Source organism: Cydia pomonella, chromosome 3, assembly GCF_033807575.1.
Source record: "Cydia pomonella isolate Wapato2018A chromosome 3, ilCydPomo1, whole genome shotgun sequence".
NCBI classification, from domain to species: Eukaryota; Metazoa; Arthropoda; class Insecta; order Lepidoptera; family Tortricidae; genus Cydia; species Cydia pomonella.
The window spans coordinates 22342621-22352945 of NC_084705.1; positions in this window are offsets into that span (position 1 = coordinate 22342621).

Here is a 10325-nt window from a genome sequence, read left to right on the forward strand (position 1 = left end):
GAAAGACTTTTGATCTGATGTACCTATACTAAGAATAATTGTGTACAGCGCCATCTATCGGCAATTGTCTAAATAATTTGCGCGATGTAATATATGTACATATGTTGTTTTTCGAGGATAATTCTCTATCATGTGATCCGATTAAAAAAAAATTGCTTTTATTTGAATAAAGGTGTCTTTAATGTAGTCTCATAGAAATATTAAGTGTTATAAAACACACATTAAAGTTGGTTAAATTGCAAACTGAATTCGGAAATGTTTTCTCTTAATTAAAAAAAAGTTACGAAGATAGAGGTCTGATAATGTTTTTCCTGTAAAATTTATAGAAATGTTAATATTATGTAAAAATTTCATAATTTTTCTTCGTTAAACGTGATAGTGATATCCCACTTGACCTTGTCACTGGACTTTGAAATTTTGCCCCCTCTTCATTTTGGGCATTTTCTATAGTTAATAAAAAATAATGAAAATACTTTCGAATTGTCTGGGTTAGCGTTGTTCATAACTATTCCAATTTGTAATCGATAGCTTAAGTGGTTCTCGAGATATTTAGCGATGTGACAGACGGGCGGACGGACGGACGGCCAGAGTCGCACCATAAATGCTCCTTAATTTTGTACCTTTTTGGTACGGGACCCTAAAAGCATATATATAAGCATATATGACGCTTAATTTTTGAAAAAAAGGGTATTCACCAATGAGAGGCAATTTGTGTAAATGCATTGTTAACAATGTTGTTTTTAATAAGAAGATATTTACTTTAAAAATATGGGACTTAAGTTCTATCGATTATAGGATAACTGCATTTCGCGCAAAAGTGCGTGTTTACGCTGAACTTACGACCTTTTTAAGGAAAACTCATAAATGGCTCAACCGATCATGTTCAAAGTATTTTTTAGTACCCTATTCTACGGCTAATCTCCCGATATTTTTTCATATTTTTTTGAACTTTGGTTTGAAAGTTAAAAGGGGATTTTTCGGCCTTTAGAAACGGGTTTTTTCCAAAAGTATACAATTTATCCAAAAAAGTATGGAGTGCCCCCCTTAAAAAAAACAACGGGTTGCACTCCGGGAGTGCCGGCAGAAGTGAAAACTTTAATATTAACGTTGTGCATTTTTGATATTTTTGAATGGTTAGGGAATAATTTTGCACGAATCGAAAAAAATCAACTTCCATTCATAATTTCAACGACTCTTACACCATCCTCATTACTAGAACCATCACAGAGATTTTCAGTCAGGTCACGTTTCCGTCTTAAGAATTTACAATCTGACGAATCTGTCGGTCACGTGACCTGTTTTTTCCCCATCACAAAAAGTGCACAGCGACGCTAAACAAGTTTTCACTTCAAAAATCCTACAATTTTGAGTACTTAATCCAGTAGTGTCTTACAAAATACACCTATATGTATATCAAATTTATATGCCCCTTTCAGCACTCAAAATAGTTTATACCCACCAATTTGGGTATAAACGAGTAAATAATGCTAAATTGAGTAAAACTGCGTATTTATTCGGTATTTACTCGTGAGTATTTACTCACTATCCATCTCTACTCGATAGTGATAGAGAGGCAAATAACGAAATTTCGACTTTCGTGTGGTGTTTAGCGTTAGGCCCTCAGTATGTGCTATCCCTTCGCAGAGTTTTGCATAAATAAATAGCTAAGTTTAATCAAATTTAGAACCTAGAGTAAGATCAAGCTAAGTAGGCAGCGATTTTGATAGCCCAGGCTGTGCAACTATTTAAACGTTATAATTTCATAGAAGTTGACGTTTAAAATAACTCCTGCGCAGTCTGGGCTATCAAAATTGCTGCCTACTTAGCTTGGTCTAAACTCTACCAATATCTGGAATATTTTTTTGTCTACTAAAAGGTTCTAACTTCTAACATACCTAATCGTTAAATCCTTATGGGATCACAATTAAATCACATCAATTATTTTACATGTGTGGTGAGCCCGATCTGTCTTATACCTATTTTCGTCGGACCTCTTCATGGTGTTTGTAACTTTGTAATACCAAAGTGTACACATGTCATCATAAATGTCAAATATTTATAAAAATATATTAAATATACCTACGTTTCATTCTGAGTTGATGCAGACTCAACTTTTTTTTATACTACGTCGATGGCAAACAATCATACGGCCCACCTGGTGGTAAGCAGGCTCTGTTGCCTATGTACAGTCAGCATCAAATACTTTGTAGTAGTCAAAGTGGCCAAATAGTTCGGTACACCGTACTAAATATATGGTGTACCGAACTATTTGGCTACTTTGGTTGCTATAAAGTATTTGACGCTGACTGTACGCCTGCAACTCCAGAGGAATTACATGCGCGTTGCCGACCCTAACACTCCGCACCCTCGTTGAGCTCTGGCAAACTTACTCACCGGCAGGAACACAGGGATGAAAGTTCCGGAAAAAATCAAATGTTTTTTTTCGGGAATTTTACCAAATTTCGTTTGTTTTGGTTCGTTAGAAACTAACACAGAAGACGTGCAACCTTAACCTTCCTGTTTAAATTCATATGGTAAAATACAGAAGTTTAAAAAAACTTAGTTTTTCCGGCTTGCGTTTGCGTTTGCCCATGTCGAGTACTAGTGCAGCGTCGAGCACTAAGTAATACTTCTACCTTAAGTGGTTCTCGAGATATTTAGCGATGTGACAGACAGACGGATGGACGGCCAGAGTCGCACCATAAGGGTTCCTTTTGTACCTTTTGGTACGGGACCCTAAAAGCATATATGACGCTTAATTTTCTTTTCTTACTTCTTTTCTTTCTTTCTTATTCTTAGGCAATTTGTTTTTTCGGAAGTATTGTAACTAAAATTTTCCCGTATTTTCCGGATTTTTTCAACGCTAGGAACACAACAGTAGGGTCTAGTGTTATTTGGCTGCGGTTTGACTTTAACTTTAACGCGCAAACTAACGCTAGCCATGTTGGCAGACAATGTAACTCCATTTTAAAACAACACAACAACGTGCAGTTCCTGGTATCGTCGCTACTCCGCCGTTCCGTCCCCTATCGTCTAGACAGGTCAAGCAAATAAGAACGCAGACTTATGGACTAGGCCAAAGTTGAGGTAACCGGATATTACCTACATGTTATGATTCTGCGAAAGAGTGGAATTTGCTCCAGAAGTTTTTATAATTCGATAAGGCCAGGATGCCTCGGTGTTAGTAATAATCTAAAGCGAGGATAACGGGGATCGTGAAAAGTATGCTATTACGAAATCTTAATTCAACCATTACATTACAGTCGTACAGTCGACGAGTAGAAAAAGTGCTTTATAAGTATGTATGTGTAACTGCATCGGAGTGCTAACCACGAGGTTAACGCACGAGCCTGGATTGTTATCTTTTATTTCGAATTAGTACATAATAATACATTACATAAACGTACGTTACGTACGCGCATAAAAAATATCGTCATTGGTACCTGCATTTGGTTTCAATACCCGTGAGGCTCCTTCTAACTGCCCACGCACAATGTTATTTAGTTATATTATATGATAGTGCGTCTCGCCCGCGCTAATACATGTACGGACAAGAACGAGTGAAATGTATTTCACTATTATGGGATATAGTAAGTAACTAAATGTTGATATGGAATGACACAAATGATGATACCTGGTAGTGTGAAGTGCGTATTGCGTCTTTCACAACATTGGCTCAAAAACTGAAGTCGAATATATACCACCTTCCCAAAATGTTGAGTGCCAATTTTGTTAAACTTAACACTATGAATAATTTTTCCACGAGAGAAAGGTGTGATCTTTGGCCGCTCCTCTGTGACCCGGACGGAGATACGATATCAAGTGCAACACAAATAAGTAATGTGCTTCAGACATTATCGACAGAGCAAACATACTGCTCATTACGATGCATATTATATTTTATTGCTTTATTTGTATATGAAAACCAAAATTTAGGCACCTATGTAATTAGAACAAAAAGGAATTTCAGATAACAAACACAAAATACCTAAGTAGACAAATGTATGGTAATACGGGCGATTTTCCGCAACTCGACGACTGGCGCCCATTTTGCGTGACATAGACAAAGGTAACAATAAACTTTAAATTCTCTTCACGTAAATTTTACTAGGATATAAAAATAATCCGAGGTAAAACAGGTACCCCTAGATTTTCTGCCTATGCCTGAATCAATATTATTAATGCTGATTGACTTGATTGAAGTAGCCTACGTGATGACTCACGCTAGAACGGTCCAGGTCTGGGCCTAGGCGTCCGACACCCGACACTTCAGAGGAAGCATCACGCACGCATCACGTGATCACCGATCACTCGTCATACAAAACGAAGTGTCGGAACCTCGGACCCGCCGGACCCGGACACGGGCCGTTGTAGCGTGAGCCATCCTTAAGGTTGTTGACAACCTCTTAAAATAAGGTGCTAAAATAAGACAACATTAAAATTAATAATATTGATAAAATGACCTTATTTTGCACAACAGTTACCAATAGATAATTAAATACCTACATATCTAGTAACTTAATTATAATGTTTATTGCCATATCTTTGTACCTAAAGGAAACCGGATGTACGTATCTCTTGCCTAGGTCTATAATTATTAGAATTGTAATTATTCTTATCAATAAAGTCTAAAGATCCAGATTTCAAATATCCGCACAGCGCCATCTACTTAGTTCATCATTCATGTTACGCGTCTAAGTGATTAATTGATTATATTCAGTCACCATACCCACCCATGTGATTATTTAATTATTTTATTAATTATTTTGTTTTGTTATTTTTTGGGTGAAGTTATGCTCAAACATTATGTTAAGCGACCTACTTTGTTATATCTACGTAGTGCTTATTACAGCCCTTTTTAAGAACTTCGACTCTGTTTTGCTTACCGAGGATATTTTTAATTGTCTTTCGCGGGTTTAAATTCCTAATGACACGATGTCTGACTCTCACATTCACGCACAGCTAAGCAAGCTAACCTAACCTAGAACTTTATTCATCAAGACACCACTACCACAGGACCAGTATAATCACTAACTTCTGAGAAGCGATTTCATTAACATCGCAAATTTCTTATTCGCTTCTTATTTTCTCACTCAACTAAACGACGACCGTATACGCCCGCTTCAAAACTCCGGACAGTCCGGACGCTCATATACGAGCTTACACCGGCGTGTGCGCTCGAACCGGTGCGGGTCAGCTCGCACGGCACGAGCTTGTACGAGCTTATTAGCGCGATAACGCTCGTACAAATAGCACGCGGCCACGTGAGCGTATATGCTCCTGCGCGCGCTTCTAAAAACATTCAAATATCATTCTAGTGTCAGTGTATACGTTCGAATATGAGCCCTAGTATGAGTTTTTAGCACTGCAATTTTCAATATCGTCCCGTTTCTGAAATTCATCTCAATGCATTTTAATGTTTGATCAAACCTAGTTAAAGATAATTCGCTTATGAACGTCAAATCCTCTGGAGTTGCAGGCGTACATAGGCTACGGAGACTGCTTACCATCAGGCGGGCCATATGCTAGTTTGCCACCGACGTAGTATTAAAAAATAAATAAAGCTACACCGTCTCTAGCCCTACACCTCTGACCCGACAAGATGTAAATCCCTCCTAAATTGTATGAGGGTATCCCAATATGGGACCGGCAACATACTCTGCGGGACACATCTTATAACTAACATCGATCTTATAATTAAACTAAAAAAATATAATTTAAACTAATATGGAATTTTAAAAAAATCATAAAATAACATAAAGTATATTCTTTCTTATAGAAATGCACTAGATTGCTATTGTGCAGAAAGTTATCATGGCCAAACCTCTATCCATGAATTCCATGATATAATTGCTTATTTTGTAGTATGCTCGCGAAATGAGATTTTGCTTAACAACAGTTTTGAATTTAGAGTCAGTTAGATCGGTGACATGATACATAAACCCCGCAAAATAAACGAAGTAGACTAACCGTGCCGTCTTTACATTGGTAGGTAAGCTGCCTTATTCTCTGCTTTCAAACGAAGCGTAGCTAAACCTGTTTCCAATTTGTAATTTGGAGTCTAAAATTTAAAACAGTAGATAGTCTTAACAGTTACCGAGTTACCATACCTCGCTGGGCCAAATTATACTAGTGCAGAAGTAGAACTACTACTATCTTAGTGTTTTATGAATTAGATCGTAAGCTTGTTTCACATTAGATAACACGATCACATGCGCATGCAAGGGGTTATCTTCAAACGATTGCAACGCTGCGTGATTTCAGCGATATATCGTCAGGCAATTAATTTTAGCTAGACCTAGAGAGAGTATGTATGTGTATACTAGACTAGACTACAATGTCGATTGGCAGTGCATATCGAAATATAATAAATCAATATTTGGGGACAATCTTACACAGATCTATCTAGCCCCAAACGAAGTATGTATGTAGTAAAGCTACATACTTATACACCGTGGGCCAATTAAACCCAACAGATTTTAAAGGTGTATTCTTGACCGTATTTAGAGACTTAAATGTCATATAAAATTTCCTGAAATAGGTCTTGTTTTAGAGATAATGAAAAACGGCTTTTTAGCTGTGACGCTGCCGGTATGTGACTTGGTTTAGACATACATTAAACCACTGCCAGACATTAAAGTTTAATTATTTTTTTCTGTAAACAAAAAAACTTTACTTATTCTATTTCAGCAAAAAAAATTGTCGAATTTGGCCAAAACTCATAAACTCATTTTGCTCCTTATCACCTCAGGAATACGTGGTTAATATCTGTCGGGTTTAATTGGCCCACGGTGTATACATTAAAAAAAAACCATGACTCAAGAACAAATATCTTACCGGAATTCGAACACTGGACCATCGGCTTCATAGGCAGGGTCACTAATTCACTATACCCACAAGACTAGACCGGTCGTCAAATAATATGAACGTAGCTTAACACGTTCGCTGCTGGTAGCTGCGTCGTCAGGCGGGATACTTGTATTGTAGGCTCTATTACTCTGAGCGAAAGTGATTACACGGTGATCATGAGATTTTGAATTTTTATTTATATTATAGTTTCGTAACTGCATAAAAACGCAGACCGTGCGGTTCCTATGGCTATTTTACTGCTGCTTTTGTAATAAATGGTGATGGCATGTCTGAGCTAATTTTACCATTTGGCATATCGCCTTATAATGATGACGATGAATCAAAAAAAGAAGTTCCTCGGTTTGATTTTGTGATATAGCTACTCACCTACTTATTGCCTATCATAAAATTAGTATTAACCTAATGTAAAATCGACCGGTCTCGCATACCTAGTGGATAGTGGCCCTGCCTATGAAGGCGATGGTCCCGGATTTCAGTCACTTTCTCAATTCAAACAGAAGCTGGCTTACCCCGTTATTCATAAACGCTACATGACTCAATTAGGGAGTCGTTTGTCTTAATCTGTCATTGACTTATGTATTTGTAAGAAAGGGATAAAGCATAAATTAACTACCTACCTAATTCAAACCTGTTAGGTGCTGGTAGCGCGTTTTTAGGGTTCCGTAGCCAAATGGCATAAAACGGAACCCTTATAGTTTCGCCATGTCCGTCTGTCTGTCTGTCTGTCTGTCCGAGGCTTTGCTCCGTGGTCGTTAGTGCTAGAAAGCTGAAATTTGGCATGAATATATAAATCAATAAAGCCGACAAAGTCGTACAATAAAATCTAAAAATTTAATTTTTTTTAGGGTACCTCCCCTACACGTAAAGTGGGGGTGAATTTTTTTTTTTCGCTTCAACCCTAGAGTGTGGGGTATCGTTGGAAAGGTCTTTCAAAACTAATAGGGGCTTTTAAGAAACATTTTTTGATAAAGTGAATATATTCGGAGATAATCGCTCCGAAATAAATAAAAAATGTGTCCCCCCCCCCTCTAACTTTTGAACCATAGGTCCAAAAAATATGAAAAAAATCGTGAAAGTAGAGCTTAAGAAAGACATTAAATGAAAACTATAGCGGACATGATCAGTTTAGCTGTTTTTGAGTTATCGCAAAAAGTTTTCCCTTCATAGTAAAAAGACTTATTTTAATTAGGTACTGATTATGCAAATTTGCCTATTTGTTTAACTCAGGTGAAAGGTACCGTTTCATCCCTTGGTTAACAATTTACTATACTTTAAGCTCCAGTTTAGCTTATTGTGACGGAAGAGTAACTACGGAACCCTACACTGAGCGTGGCCCGACATGCTCTTGGCCGGTTTTTAATCCTTGGGTTTAGGCTTTAACCAAATAGCCGTCGACTTTTCGTTAAGACGATTATTACGATTTTATTATTTTTATAGCGAGTCTTACCAAACTACTTAAATCTGTACAGACTTTGCAGTGACAAAGTGTGGAATTGTACCGTAAATTTCAAAATACTATGAAAATATATGGAAAATATCGTCAGGTGACAAGCAAAATTAACTAATTAAATTACCACCACAAGTCCATAGCCATAATTAACCATTATACTACTATACTAAGGTTTATTTTTGTTTAATAATTTTTCAGTAATTAGTGAGTTTTGCTTGTCCCCTGACGAATGACGTTTAAATTTATTGCACTCATACAATTGGTCACGTCTTTAGTGCAGAGTTGCTTAGACGGATTCTACGGCCACCTTTAGTATCCAACTAGATGGCCGAATGTTCCGATTTACCTAATAATACATGGAAATCATACCAAAAAAGAGGTGTTGCCTTACATCAAATGAGGTAGTTCTGTTTTTGATATATATTGGTAGTTGTTCAATTCAATTTCAATTAAATTTATTCAAAAAAACACAAAATGTAACAATACAGGACTAGCCTAAGACATTACATTTCTTATAACTAAGGTCATTACATATATTAAAAAATACTAATAATAATAAATATGGATTAGCTACATGTGATGAAATAGTCATGACAAATCCAAGTTTTCCACCTCGAAAACCCTTCAGATCATTGTGTGTATAATATACAGTACAGCGAGGGAAATTGTTGTAACTCGTATCTCTTGTATATCTTTGATGGACCAGGCTTCTCCTTTGGATCCACAGCACTCCTTCTGGGGCCAGCGTGTGTGGTAGCATTTCTTTGTAAACCTGATCAGGCCGGTCGAAATTGTCATTTGATGGTGGATTATCAATGAATGGTTTTTCAATGTCGGCATACATCTCCGGTCCTGTATATTCTCACAGGATTGACCATTGCCACAGAATAACTAATAGTACTACCGCCATTGCTGTAGTTTTTGAGTCCTGCTTTCCTGCAACCACAAGTGCTAGTGCAACCTTTTTTGCAGTTACAGTTAGTTCAGAATTTTACAAACCTTTTAAAAGCCGTATCTTTGAAACTATTCGGCTTACTAAGACTAAATTATACTCAATTAATTGCAAATATCATCTTAAAAGTGTGCATAATGACTTTTGCCCTAACTCCGGTTCTTAGTGGAAAAAAATTACAAACCCTGAAAAAAATCCTAAAATTTAATGGATTTTCACGTACTTTACAATGATCCCAAGGACTTTCGAGGTCGAAAACTTAGATTTGTTATTACCATTTCATCACTACCAACATACTTATTAAAAAAAACAGAACTACCTCATTTGATGTTAGGTAAAATGTACCAATTCCATGGAATTGGTACAGTTAAAGTTAAAGTTTTTTATACCGAATACAATGTAGCTATAAGTATTTGGTATTTAGCAAAGAGTTACTAGGTACCTAATTTATCTATTCTTCTTTCTTTTCATCCTGTTACCCCCTGCTGGGGTGTAGGGCTCGAACCATTTTCTTCCACTGACTCCGGTCCTGGGCAGCTTGGGTAACCTCCTCCCACCCCATCCCCAATACACCCAACTCTTGCTTAATTTATCTATAGTAGAGGTGTAAAATGGGAGTAAATTCGAAGACTCGAATGGAACAGCTAAACTAGCTGGCGCTAATGTTTGTAGGTATAAACGTCAACCTTTGACAACCAGAATATAATATGCCGGATAATGTACATACCGGGCTGTATAGCAACATCTACTTTATGATGCTCCCACATTGGCTGTTATAAAATGTTATATAATATCGAGTGGCAGGGAAGCAACAGGGAAGGGACAACATAATAGATCATTATGTCTCTGTCACACGATATTGTATAACATTTTATAACAGCCAATGTGGGAGCACAGTATCTGTCAAATTCGAAACACGTTTTTTAGACGATGCCTACGCTTCTTATTTAAGTATCGGTATATATTAATAACTCCTTAGTATCATGAAGGTAAGTATGTAGTTATTCAACCTTTGGGTACCTACATACTTAGGTATTAAATATAGTCGGTATA